The sequence below is a fragment of the Rhinopithecus roxellana genome, chromosome 21 (assembly GCF_007565055.1).
Source record: "Rhinopithecus roxellana isolate Shanxi Qingling chromosome 21, ASM756505v1, whole genome shotgun sequence".
Classification (NCBI taxonomy): domain Eukaryota; kingdom Metazoa; phylum Chordata; class Mammalia; order Primates; family Cercopithecidae; genus Rhinopithecus; species Rhinopithecus roxellana.
Window position 1 is genome coordinate 56,392,298 of NC_044569.1, and position 14,801 is coordinate 56,407,098.

General features: G+C 43.2%; 1 long non-coding RNA gene across 1 annotated transcript; it reads right to left on the reverse strand.

Moving 5' to 3' along the window:
• Positions 1-774: 774 nt before the first annotated feature.
• LOC115895495 lies at positions 775-13,301 on the reverse strand. Its single transcript, XR_004055692.1, has 3 exons — positions 13,187-13,301; positions 3,251-3,388; positions 775-1,297 (listed from the first exon to the last, which is right to left on the reverse strand). It is a non-coding gene; the product is annotated as an uncharacterized LOC115895495 (long non-coding RNA).
• Positions 13,302-14,801: the final 1,500 nt, after the last annotated feature.

Here is a 14,801-nt window from a genome sequence, read left to right on the forward strand (position 1 = left end):
AGGACAGGTAAGAGGATGTTTATTATTGCATTATTTACAATACTGAAAATTGGAAAACAATTTAAATGTTCATCCATAGAGCAATGGGAAAACACTGTACAGGCACAGCAGTGAGTTCCCGTGAGCTAGACGCAGGCACCAAGAAGGATGATCTTGAAAAAATCCAAGGTCTGTGTAAAAAATCAAGGCCGGGCTCGGTGGCTCAAGCCTGTAATCCCAGCACTTTGGGAGGCCGAGACGGGCGGATCACGAGGTCGGGAGATCGAGACCATCCTGGCTAACATGGTGAAACCCCGTCTCTACTAAAAAAATACAAAAAACTAGCCGGGCGAGGTGGCGGCGCCTGTAGTCCCAGCTACTCGGGAGGCTGAGGCAGGAGAATGGCGTGAACCCGGGAGGCGGAGCTTGCAGTGAGCTGAGATCCGGCCACTGCACTCCAGCCCGGGCGACAGTGCGAGACTCCGTCTCAAAAAAAAAAAAAAAAAAAAAAATCAAACCACATTAATATACCATTTACACACATATTTAAAACATATAAAACAATGTTATCAATCAAATATGGATTCAGACATATGCATAATAAAAGCATAAAAACACAGAATGCATGCAAGTTCAAGAGAATGCTTTTTTGGAAGGAGTAGAATAGGCTCACAGAGAGGATAAAAAGGATGCGATTGTACCTATAGTGTTTTATTTCTTTAATTACAAATAAAAATAAAAATAATCAGAGAAATATTAGCATAATAATATTCTGGGCAGTGGATATTGAGAGATTAATATGGTAAACAATTCAGAAAAGGAGAAAAGGAAAAGAAAAAGCTCCTCACCAGCAGCCTCACTTTCCTCTGGTGGAAATGAGAAGGCAGTGGGGAGCAGGAGGCTACAGGAGAGCAGAGCTGACAGCTTTGAAAATTACTTGGCTGTGGATGTCTGCTCATGCACACACCCACGCCAAGATAGTTCCACACACGATAGTAGTGGGATCATTTGTGGAAAGAGCACTGCTGAGCAAGGTCACCACGGACTACTGGGGGCCCAGCCAGTACCAGCTCTGCCGGGGCATTCCAGGAGTAGGAATGGGGTTTAGAATAACAAATGGCTTAAATATGGTAGGAACATGTTTCTCTCAACTTAAAGGAAGTCCAGAGGTAGGCGGTAAGGGGCTAGGATGGTGGGTATGCCACATCCCCAGGACTCAAGCTCCTTCCACCTTTCTGTTCTGCCATTCCTAGTCACATGGGTTCCATCTCCAAAGTGACCTTAAGATCTGAGGTGACCACTGCAACTCCAAGCCATCCTGGTGAGACACAAGAAGAAGTGACAGTGAGGAGGGCAAAATGGTCCCTACTGGCTGACTATACCCCTCTAAAACTTCTTTCCTGGAGCCCCTTAACTTGCATGGACATTTTTGGATGATCCCTAATGCCAAAGGAGGCTAGGAAATTGTATTACTTTGTTTTCACACTGCTATAAAGACATACTTGAGACTGCGTAATTTATAAACAAAGGCGGTTTAATTGACTCACAGTTCCGCATGGCTGGTGAGGCCTCACGAAACTTACAATCATGGTGGAAGGGGAAGCAGGTATGTTGTACATGGCAGCAAGTGAGAGAGAGCGTGTGTCAGTGCAGGGAAAACTACCATTTATAAAACCATCAGATCTCATGAGAATTCACTATCACAAAAACAGCATGGGAGAAACTGCCCCCATAATCCAATCACTTCCCTCACTCCACATGTAGGGATTGCAATTCAAGATTAGATTTGGGTGGGGACACAGAGCCAAGCCATATCAGAAATGTTTTCTTTAATTCAGTCAGCAATGTACCTAGCTAAAAAGTTAGCTATTGCTAAGGAAAAAGGGAGAATGGCTAGTTGGTTTGCAGCTAATAATGGCTACCAGGGTTGGTGACTAATTGTGTGCCCACAGACAAGGGCTTTCTTCCTCTAAACATTGCTTTCCTGTCCATGCAAAAAAGAGGATAGGTGAGGTGCTGCTTTCCTCAATAGAGCCAATCATCTTTTCTCACCTTGTTCATTGCTTCAAACTTTAACCAAACTTCAATTTGCGACAATTATCTTGAAGCCTTTGTCTACTCATTCTCTCTCCCTGACTGCAGGGATTTGGGTCTTTGAAACTTTTTCTCCCTGCATAGTTTTGGTTTTTTATCTGTGTTGCACACTCACCTCTCTTTGGGAATTACAACTTCTCTTCCAGGTTTACCAACTGCTAGAAACACCCAAATTTTAACTTTCCAACTCACTTCTTCCAAGAAGCTCCCCCTGGTATGATGCCACCTCCTCTGAGACCACTTCATCCCACTGTCCATTGTCAAGAGCATTTTTTTCACTCAGAGAATCAAAACTTTCGTTGAAGACAGACCTTATACCATCTGGCCTAGTGATTTGCAACTTGTTTTTTAGAGCCCTTTCTGCAAGTAAAACCATATATGAAACCCCAAGATGATGGATAAAATGAATAAAATGTAGAATGGGAGGGGGCAGAGGAGCCCCAAGTCATTTCAGAACATAGTTAGAAAAGATAGTATCTTGCCCTCATTTTATGAATAAAGACATTGCTTCCCAAAGATAGAATTCAATTGTTCATGTTTTACAGCTCATAATAGCAACACCAATAATAACAACAGCATTAGCTAACACTTACCCTCTGTATGAAATACTGGTGTGAGTGTTTTATGTATATTAATTAAACTTTGTGATAACCCAAAGTTGCATAGGTAGTCAATGAAAGACCCAGGATTTGAATGAGGCATTCTGACTCAAGAGACTGTGCCAGAAACCACTATTCTATAAGCATTTAAGCCACATGGCCTGAATAATTCTAGTCCTCTAACTCCTAGGCCAAAATTACCTTCTTTGATTCGCTTTATACTAGTTTTTTAGTTATGGATTCTGAACATGTTTCTTTAAATGTTTTTCTGTGACTTATATTTATTTTTTCGCTGCATACATTAGGCATTTAGTGAAGACTTATGATAAAATATTTGAGTTCAGTGGGCAAGGAACAACTGCTTTTCACTTGAAACTTTCATGAGATTTGACCTGGCTCATGAAGGCCACTGCATAAAGACTAAATAGAAACATCAAGCCACATCCTTAATCACCTAAATGGAAGACTACATTCCTGCCAAATCAGGTCTGCAAAGAGGAAAGGCAAGCATCTTGGGCAACGTTATGTGCATGGTCATCTTTTAAGTCAAGTCCTGGCAGGGTAGAAAGTAGTTGTACCTTGTTAGTGTCCTGTACTTCTTTCTCCAGAGTGGTGGTATAGGAAGGGTGATCCAGGGACCAGGAAGGCAAGAATTGGGTGACTGTTTACAAAGCCCAATTTTTCCATGTCCACCTTTCTATCTGGACAGTTGAACTCTACAGGAGAAATCACAAATTCCCCAAATTAGTGCCTACTGTACATTCATGGTCCCTTCCTCAACTCAGGTTATTCTTCATCATGTCCATAGTCACTCATCATCAACTCTGACAAGAAACAAGAAGTGCTGCTGCTGCTTCTCTGTTATCAGCAACACCATCCACCCTTGTGATCAAACCAAAACTTGTCATCTTTTATTTTTTTCTCACTCTGTCACCCAGGCTGGAGTGCAGTGTTGCAATCTCGACTCATGGCAACCTCCACCTCCTGGGTTCAAGTGATTCTCCTGCCTCAGCCTCCCAAGTAGCTGGGACCACAGGCATATGCCACCATGCCCAGCAAATTTTTTTTTTTTTTTTGAGACGGAGTCTCGCTCTGTCACCCAGGCAGGAGTGCAGTGGCTGGATCTCAGCTCACTGCAAGCTCCGCCTGCAATTTTTTTTTTTTTTTTAGTAGAGACAGGGTCTCACCATGTTGGCCAGGCTGATCTCAAACTCCTGACCTCAGGTTCAGGGTCTCACCATGTTGGCCAGGCTGATCTCAAACTCCTGACCTCAGGTTGATCCGCCTGCCTTGGCCTCCCAAAGTGCTGGGATTACAGGCGTGAGCCACTGCGCCCAGCCTGGTAGTCATCTTTGACTCCTCTTCCTCCCTCCACACCATCATTGAGACAGTCACTATGGCCTGCTGTTCCTATCTCCTTCACCTCTCTTCAGTCTGTCCACTCCCCTCTGTTAGTCTACACTTTGTTTCAAGCCAGCACCTTCTAGCCCATTCTTGGTATAAGGAAGCCTTATACACACACCCTTTCTTAATGGATCTCCATAATATAAGTTTTGGGATAGAGTCAAAACTCATAAAGCCAGGCGCGGTGGCTCAAGCCTGTAATCCCAGCACTTTGGGAGGCCGAGACGGGCAGATCACAAGGTCAGGAGATCAAGACCATCCTGGCTAACAAGGTGAAATCCCGTCTCTACTAAAAAATACAAAAGAAAAACTAGCCGGGCGAGGTGGCAGGCGCCTGCAGTCCCAGCTACTCGGGAGGCTGAGGCAGGAGAATGGCGTAAACCCAGGAGGTGGAACTTGCAGTGAGCTGAGATCTGGCCACTGCACTCCAGCCCGGGCGACAGAGCGAGACTCCGTCTCAAAAAAAAAAAAAAAAAAAAAAAAAAAAAAAAACTCATTAAATAGAAAACCAGGTTGTTCAGTGTCTGGCCACTGCTTTCCTCCCAGCTTCATATTTCCTCACTGAGATCCCCTAAATTGTGGATCTCTGCATATGCTGCATCCTGTCTGATTCTCTCCCTCTTGTCCCTACCTCTCAGTCAATATTTGGCAAATGCATGAGTGAATTTGGATGCAGGAGGAGAAGAAAGAAAGGACAGACAGTGGAAGGAGGGATAAAAGTAATAATAACAACAACAAAAAAAAAACCCGGGCATGTGGATGGAGGAAGAAAGTTTGTCCAAAGCAGAAAAATAGGAAATAAAAACAAAACAAAAACAAGCAAACAAACAAAACACAATGGCTGGGGCCTCAAAGCCTTATTTATAAGATCCTGGTGGCATATTTCTATTTTAAATTAAACTCTAGGACATAAATTTCACTTGACTGGTCCCCAGTCAGCACTATAGACCTCAAAATGCCACCCAGCCACCTGGTGATCCTACAAAGCAAGGTGAGGGGTTGAGCCTTGAGGACAGATCAGAGGAGTGGTGATCAAATCCAAGACTGAGTCTTGCTTCAACCTTGGGATTATATCAATGTGCATTTCTACTGAGACAGGGTCCTCTTGCCTTCTTACTGAAGTGAGTCATTGCCTGTATTAGCCCCCTTCTTCCCTAGTCCTCTCCATGACACCCTGGGAAAAGTATACTTACTGATAACTTGGCTCCATTTTTTGAGGGATTTAGGTCACTTAATATGTAATGGCACTTAAGAGAAGCCAGTTAAATTTGGGGCTGAACTGGTTAAATAATTAGTATCTGCAATGTAGCAGCCCAGAGCACAGAGAAAAGACTGGAAAGAACACGGAATGCCTATGCCATGAGACAAAGTGCTGCTATCCCAGTACCTTGACACATCCCAGCTCCCAGGTCTGACCTGCTTGCTGAAATTTTGAAGACCACCCAAAGGCACTTTAGCAATTTGTGTGAGCAAAGGCCTCATGAAGCTCCGTGTGGCAACACCAGTTTGCTGGGGGCAATTCTTCATGCCTATTAATGTGACAATCTGTTTTCAAACCAGACAGTTTAAGTGAGAAAGAAGAATGAGAAGAGATGATTCCCATTACCAACGGCAACTTGATCCCTAATAGTAGTGGCAAATGTGAACAATTCTTAACACACTTAATTTCATTCAGTGCTCACAACCCTCCTATGAAAGAAGTATTATCCTTATACAAAAGGGTCTGAAATTCAGAGAAGTAACATTTCCAAGTGTGATGGTTAACATTAGGTGTCAACTTGATTGGATTGAAGGATAGCTGGTAAAGTATTGTTCCTGGGTGTGTCTGTGAGGATGTTGCCAGAGGAGATTGACATCTGAGTCAGTGGACTGGGAGAGGAAGACCCACTGTCAGTGTGGGTGGGCACCATCCAATTGGCTGCCAGAGTAGCTAGAACAAAGCAAGCAGAAGAAGGTACGATAACCTTGGCTGGGTGCAGTGGCTCACTCCTGTAATCCCAACACTTTGGGAGGCTGAGGCAGGCGAATCACTTGAGGTCAGGAGTTCAAGGCCAGCCTGGCAAACATGGTGAAACCCTATCTCTAGCAAAAATACAAAAATTAGCCATGCATGGTGGCAGGTGCCTGTAAACCCAACTACTCCAGAGGCTGAGGCAGGAGAATTGCTTGAACCCAGGAGGTAGAGGTTGCAGTGAGCCGAGATTGCGCCACTGCACTACAGCCCGGGCGACAAGAGCAAGACTCCATCTCAAAAAAAAAAAAAAAAAAAAAAAACAAAGGAAGGTGGGATAACTGCTTGATGGGTCTTCTGGCTGCCTTCTTTCTCCCATGCTGGAGACTTCTTCCTACTCCTTCTGCCCTTGGACATTAGACTCCAGGTTCTTTGGCTTATGGACTCTGGAACTGGCACTAGTGGCTTGCCAGAGGCTCTCAGGCCTTTGGTCACAGACTGAAGTCTGCACTGTCAGGTTCCCTGGATTAAGACTTTCTGACTCAGACTGAGCCACTACCAGCTTCTCTCTTCCCTAGCTTGCAGACAGCCTATTGTGTGAATTTGCCTTGTAATAGTGTGAAGCCCATTCTCTCTAATAAACCCCCATATATATGCGAGTTTCTGTATGTGTATATATAAATACACACACACTAGCTGATGACAGAGGCAGAAAGTGATTGCTGGACTTCTTAGTTCCCAATTTGGCTCTTTCCTCACTATACTGCTTCATGGACTCTTGCAAGCATGAACCTGATAGCCACAGTCATTCAACAGTTAATTCAACAACTGTGTATTGATCCCCTCCCAGGCACCAGGCACTGTGTTAGGCCAGTGAGGATACAGCAGGTTCAGAATAGAAAACATTTCTTATCCTGTGTGGGGGTCATATTCTATTGAAGAGACAGACATACAATCTTTCAAGCAGTGGGCAATACACCCTATGTCCTATGCAAAATAATAAAACAAGGCAAGGGAAACAGAGCAGTGGGGCAAGAGAATAGATTTTGTTTTTCAAAGGTGGCCAGACAAAGCCTCTCTGTTGACACCTGGCTTTGAGCTTTCCAACAAAATCCATTCCAACCTTGATGTATGCCTTGCTTGTACCCACAGTGCAGCAGAAGGCTGACAATGAGCACATTAGAGACAAAGAACAACCGGTAGGCATGGTGTTCCCATTGAGAAGGGAAGATTCAAAAGTAAGCCCCAAAACTGCCACAGTCTTGCCATGGGGCAATTTCACAAGTAGAATGGGTGGCCACTAACTAGCTTGGCAAGCAGAGAGGATTTTTTTTGTGACGAATCTGTCTCCAGCAACAATGGCCCAATGACTCAGGAGCTTAAGGAAGCTGTCCTTGCTATCTGATTCTGCCTATGAATGCCTTCTGAATACCTTCTGTCAGAAATATAATAGCTGGATAATTGCAGGAGGAGAGTAAGGGGAAAGCCTTTAGACATGCTTCAAGATTTCATTGAAAATGTTTCGTTCATAGACTTAGGAGTTTACGTTTCTGGGAAAGCCACTAAAAGTAAAATAAGAGGAAGACTCTGATCATGCCTTAGAAACAATATGGAAGTTTATTCCCATCTAAGGACCAGAAAAAAAAACTTTAAAAACAGAAAGTGACAAATATAACGTATTTCATAACTATAATGCAATATATCTTTACATTGTGTAGTTAAGTTTTTAAAAAAGATTTAGCAATCAAATAAATCAACAACAAAGAAAACAATTTCCCAGGTACATACTTCCCGGGAACATATTTCTGTATTTTACTACTGAAATCACCCCCAGAAGAGTTATGTGAGGCTGAGAGCTCAAGAAGAAGCACCTGACAGGGTCAGTGCCTGAAGCTGGGAAATAAGAATGCAGAACAGACAGGGAAGGGCAGCAAGAAGCTGCCAGATGCCCGGAGCCAGGAAGTTTTGTGCCCAGGGTGACAGGAAGCAGCCTGGTTGGTTGGTGTCGCTTGCCGTTTGCTGCAACGCCGTAAGTTCTATGATAGATGAAATTGGCAGGAATCAAGCAAGAAGTTCACACTCCCTCTGTATCTTCACCTCTCCCTCCCATCTCCACTTCTGCTCCTGGAGACTCTCAGATCTGCTCTGAAGTTAACCTCCATCTCAGCTCAGGATTCATCTCCTCCTGTCTCCTAATTAGGCTCCTTCTCCCTCAGCTGGTCTCTCCCTTTCAATTAGAGTCTTCCTCCCATTTTAAGGGAAAGAAAAAAAGAGAGAGAGAACTTTCCTTGGTCCTGCTTTCCCCTCCAAGCTGGCATTCCATCTCTCCACTTTCCTTAATTGCCAGATTGTAAAGAAAGGTTTCCACACTCACTGTCTCTCCTTCCTCCTCTCCACCTTCTTCAACACCCACAGTCAGCTTTCTGTTCCCACAACTCCACAGAAACTTCTCTAACTGCTGAGAAGTTAGAGAATGTGACAACTTGTTTAAGCCTTCAGCCTTGGCAGTTCTGTCACGGTAACCATTACTTGGACCCAGCCCCTTAAAAGTTTTGCCTCATTTGGCCTGCATGACTCTGTCCCCCTAGTCTTCTCTAAAGCCTTCTCGTCTTCTTCCCAGTCCCAAACACCAACACCACCACCTTAATTTTCCGCTGGTGGAGAAGAGACGAGAATCAGCAAACTCACCGGTTGTTTTTGGGTCACACACCCCTTTGAGACTCTGATGGCAATTTTAGAGTCTCCCCAAAATGTCATTTTATTGATACATATTCATATACACACATATGTATATACATATGTAAACATTATCTCAAAGGGTCCCTAAATTAAGAAGAGCTCTGTCACAGAAAATAGCTGTTTTTACAAAATGTGACTATGATATCATGTGGCCGATCCATACTACACTTAAACCACACATTTCTGGTGAGTCCTTGACTTTCAGAGGTGCTATATTAGAATAAAATATTTTATCAGAAGTCTGATCCCAGGATTCTCATGCAGTTTTCACACCCTAAAGGCTGTATGATCTTGGGCAATTCACATCTCTAAAACAAAGTCATCTCCTCTATAAAAATGGGTATTATAATTTCTTCTCTGCCTCCCAAGTTTGTTGTAAAGATTAAATAAGATCAGGAATTTGAAATATTTTATAAACTTCTAAGTATTACAGAAATGATCACTATCAAAATCATTGATCAATATCCTTGGAGCTGCAGTGTGTTGGGGAAGAGAAGCCAGGAGGTTGTCGACATTGGGTTTTAATCCCATCTTGGGCACCACATTGTGATTTGACCTGGGTCCATGTTCCAGTTTGTAGACCAGAGATGATCACAGGTCTCCTAGCTACCTCGTAGAGCTAGTCTGAGTATCAAATGAAATAATGAATGTGGAGGGACTTTACAACTCAGCAAGACTGGGACGCCTGCCATTTCTCATCCTCTTCTTTGTCCCTCTCCATGTGCATTAATTGAACTCCGTGCGCCAAACAGAGTGAGCCTCCTCTCACAAGAGTCCCACCGTGCCTGATGATGGAGCATTCCTACAAAATAACTCTAGAGTCAAATTAGACTCCAGTGAGTTAATCATGGATAATGTAATTATAAGAAGCAACAAATAAATTGGTAATAATTGGCTACTTATTGTTTTTTCAAAGAGGGCATGGAGAGAAAGAATACAATGTACAAGAAAGATTATCCTTTGTAGAAATAATCACTCCTCCTGGTCACTTGGCCTATATTGGAACCCACCCCAAAGAGTGCTGGTGTCTCTCTGGCATGCTGGGTTGCTATAAAATACTTTCTTGAAATCCTTGACTTGAAATCCTGCCCTTATCCTGATGCATGAGTGTTAGTAACCTCTAGCAGGTTTCCAGTTCCTCAAGAAAGAGCATGGTGGCCAGAACCATTGCACATTCCTTGTTCCCAGTCCCTTCTTTTCTTCACTGCATCCAACCAAGGTTCAGAATATAAAGGTCAGGGGCAGATGCAAACAGACCAGCAAAGTTAAAGTCAACCCATCTCTCCCTTTTCACCAGGTTCTATCTGGTTTTGGGAAGAGATGGGATTTTTATAGCACTATGAGAAGGAAGGGATCAGCTATTGTCTTGTGAGAACAAGCCTGGTCACTGTCAGATAACACAGCAAAAAGTATTTCTCAAAAGGACCTGCTTTGCAGGAGTGAGGAAAGACAAGTGTCTGGGGCTCCACATACAAGGGCAGGAAAAAAGGAAATGGGAGAGAAGCTAACATTACTGAGCTAAGGACATTATCTATATTATTTCATTCAGTTCACTCAACAGTGACCTCTAGTATGTGTGTATTGTCCTGTTTTACCAGCAAAGAACCTGAGGGTCAAAAAGGCTACAACTTGCCCAAGATCACACAGAGAATAATGAACAGAGAAGACTTCAAATGCCAGACTGTTTTCACTCTGGCAAACTGGCTCACCAAAGATGAGGACAGCCAGGAAAAGAGAGTGACTCTCTACTTGTGTCCTGTCCATGAACACTCCCCTTTAAGGGACCTGTGATTATGATGAGGGCCACAAACTATGAGTGAGTCAGAGCCAATCTGAGACTTGAGTCATCCACTTGCCAGCTTTGTGAACTGAGTCCTTAAAACATAGCAATAAAGTGAACATAATAGTATCTCTCTGGAAAATGTGTAAGTTGCTATGTAGTTCCAATGCAATGTTTTTTGTAATTGCTTCATCTCCCACCTACATAAGGCTGCATTGTCAGGTAGAGAAGTGTCATTGTCTCTATTGAATGGGATGCAGGTGAAGGGCATGTCCCTGCAAAGATGCAGAAGAGCAAGGGCCATAGAGGTGCCGGGACACTGGGCAAGGATAAAGTTGGTTTTAGAGTACCCAGAACACAGCCAAGGTCTGATAATGAATTACCCAGTCAGAGCAGGACTGGCAGTGACAAGGGATTCCTGAAAGGTTGCTCAACACCTCCCCAGGATGAGAGTGATCCAAGAGTCTTGAGCAGAGTTACCATCATCCCATGGTGGAGCAAGTGACCTCTGCCCTGGGGGAAAAATAATTATGAAGGAGGAAGCCCGCAAGTCTTGGCTAGAGCAAGAACATCATGGGACATGAGCTCCAACTCTGATTTCGTCCGCTTATCCTTGGATGTGATATCCTGGTTTTATGGCTCTTGAGAAAAGTATAAGCTCCTAGAGGTAATGGATTCGATAGTAAATGTTATTGGATATTTCACAGGGCTTAGAGGAGCATAGAACTCAAATAAATGGTCCCTAAAGGCGGGATTCCATGGCATCTGTCTGTGAGTTCCCATAGTTAACTTTTCCCATAGTGACTTTAGTGTGCGGCAGAAGATGCTGGAAGACTTGTGAAACAGGCAGATTCCCAAATTCCACCATGAGAGATTCAGATATGGGAAGGTTAGGGGTGGGGTTGTTTAACAAACTCGCTAGTTGTTTCCAAATGCAGTTGATCCTTGGAGCGAAATCTTTGAGAAACTCTCTGATAGTCTATTGTTTCACATATCATCTTGTACTAAAGTTAGTTGTTTAGAGATTAAGCTGCCTCCATGAAAACATAAGCTCCTCCAGGTCAGGGTCTATGCATCTCATCCCGGTACCCCAGAGCCTAGCAGAGCACCTGGCATGCTGTAGGTGTTTGGTTGGACTCAGCAGAACTGGAAGATCATAAAATACATCTCATTTCCATAGGAACAGTTCCATGTCTAGGATTTGTGTTGTGGACAAGGGTCACTGTATCCTCATATATCATAAATATGGGTAACAATATTGCACCATGAGATGCTAGAGTGATCAAGCTGAAAAGTACCCTAATTCATTATTTAACATTCATAAAGCAAAAGAACAGCTCTGGACCTCTGCAGTCACTGGGAATGGCAAGATTATGCTCCAAGAAACATTCTGTGAGAGCGCATCTAGTCAATGTAATAAAGTTTACCTTACAGTCACTTTGTAGATAGGAGAACTGAAACATAAAGAAGTTAACTGACACATTCAATGTTGCATCATGAATCAACATCAAACCCAGAATTCAGACCCAGGATCCTGGATTTTCTAGGTGGTGCTTCTTCCAAACCACAAGATTCTGATAAGGACCTGTGTGTCCTATGTGTCCTATTTCTGGGATTTTTTTTAAAGAATGATCAATAAAAATCTTTCCTTTTGTAATGCTTCTACTGCTTGCTACAGGGAAATTTATCGCAAGAAGAAGGCATCATTTTAAAGTTCCATGGGCAGCTCTTTCCAGAGATGTGGTCCATGGAAAGTCTTTCCCAGAGCCCGTTGGAATTCTAAAAAGGAAATAAAGTGAGAGTTAATTAAATGTGTAATTAATGTTGATTGTGGCAAACATGGTTCTTTTAGGTCAGATTGATGATGCAGGGGAGTGATAGTGTTTGTGAGTGTTGTACGTTTTTAGGATTTTAGGGCCCTTGTCTAAGCCCTGGGATTTTTACTTAGAGGCAGGCTTTGTGAGATTAGGGAACAGGCTATGGTGGGCTTCAGGGAACAAGCTCTACAAGGGGTCTCTCCACGTTATGTACATTAACCAAAATGGGGTCATCCCACGCTCTGCACTTACTGAGCAAGTTTCCCTTCAGCACTGCCACATCCCTCCCCAGCCAAATGTTTAACAAATCACACCAACCTGACCAACTCAATGTCTGGTTCTTACTTTTCCTCCTTCCCTTTTCTGTTTGCCATTGTAACCCTCCTGTCTTAATGCTTTTCTGCCTCTTCAGGAATTTTGACTACTCTATTAAGCTTTAATCTCGTCAAAACACATTCCTATTAGTCAGTTCTCAGACACAATCTCTACTTTTTCACCTTATGCAAAGCTCCACGTACTCTTTCTTGGCAACTGCAGTTAAAATGCTTAATTACAGAGGTGGGCAGATTCTATTGATAGTAGAGAGAGACTGGTGCCCCTCTCTTCTTGCCTACCTTTGCTAATGACTTGAAAATAAATCTCTCCAGTACCTCACCTGCTGATCAGTTGTGGCTTAATCAGCCTAGTAGATTCAGAGTAATTTTCCCCATCAAAGACCGTGTTCTCATGATGCTTCCCACACCACTGGAATTAGGTAAGACAGAGAGAAGTGTACCTATTTTGCAGGTTCTGAAGCTCAGGATCAAGGATTCGGCTGACTTACCCAAAGTTAGCAACAGAGCCCCTTCCAGAACCATCGCTTCCTGTCTCCTGGTCTAATGGTCATAAGTCCTTATTTCTCTCTGATCTTGCTCTTGCTGTGGCTAAAGTGCACACACAAGGGTGACTAATGTGTCCTCAGTAAGATGGAAGGGAAGGAGGAAGGAATCTTTGTTTTCATCTCCTGGAATGTTCCAATAGTTCCAGCTGTGGCTACAGTTCATGACTGCGGGGATTTTTTCTTGTTTATTTTCTTTTGAAAGATTCTATCTAGATTCCAGCAAACTTTCCAGCAAACAGTACTTTGAGGCAGCTGGAAAAGGGAGGGCTCTTCCTTCCCTGTCATATGTCCTTAAAATAACACAACAGGGGAGGAAAGCCCACAGGGTCCCCTTAAGGTACCAAAGATAGCATAATGAATTTGCTAATCATAAACGGTTTGCTTCTGAGTTCCAAGTGATATGGTAATGAATTGCCAGCGAGCCATTTGCCAGACCGCAGCCATATGGTAAGGGATGGGATGCTGGTACATAGTAGCCATACTGTGGGTTTTTCTGCATAACTGTTCCCATCCAGAACCTTCCCATCTCTATGGCTGCTAATTAACATCCTGTTTAAGCTTCTGTTGTGAAAACAAGTCATTTGTTTGCCTTATGCAGATAAGTCTTTCTCTTATCTGGTCAGTAATAGTGACCATTAAGAAAGGAAAATGTGTTTGAATCCACATAAAAATATTTGAGTTACACATCTTGCATTACCCAGTGGGTACCTGGGTCTAGCAGCACTAGCCTGTGGAAACAACTCAATCCAGGAACTTATTAAAACCAACAAATTATCATCTTCCCCTACAGAAACACAAATGAGGATTCAGTTCATTAATTTCCCCATTGTTCTTCCTTTCTGCGGACATTACTCTAGTTGGAACTTTAGCTATAAAATGTGGATTTTATTATAATAGCGATGATAATAAAAATAATTAGGAGAAGAAGGAGATTCATTTATCAGAACAAGTCACCCTTTCAAATACACACTCCCTCTTGATTTGATGAGATGGTGAGATTTGGGAAAGAATCCACTGTTTCCTTGCTGCCTTTGTTGGTTTCCTCAGCAGTTACCCAATGGGGCTAGAAAGAAAGAGAGTTAGGAAAGGAAAAATAAAAACGAAGTGACTCTAGGATCAAAGGGAAATGAGAACCTATGATGAGTAAACAGCAAAGCGAATCAGAAAGAAACAATTTTATGAGGGATTCAGAAGCACAGCAGGCTAAGGAGAGGCTGTTTGGACAGTCCAAGGTGCGTCCAGTGTCTTACACGCCTCACCACCACCACCACCAAGGGCAGACGGGGAGGTGGGGCAGGGATTGTCCCTCTGTCCCCCATGCCCTCTGCCGCATCCTTGTGACAGCCTTTGACAGCCTTTTTCCACTAAGACTGCCTGCTATCCATGTAAATTCATTTTCCTTTCGTAACGACATTGAAGAATATGGGGAAATGGAGGCAAAAAAGAAGATGGAGGGGGTGAGGAAGCCCACAGAGTAATATTCCCTGAGAATACTCCTGGGTCACTTACTTCCTATAGGACCCAGTAGGAACAATCACTGTCTTTCACAACTTTCTGA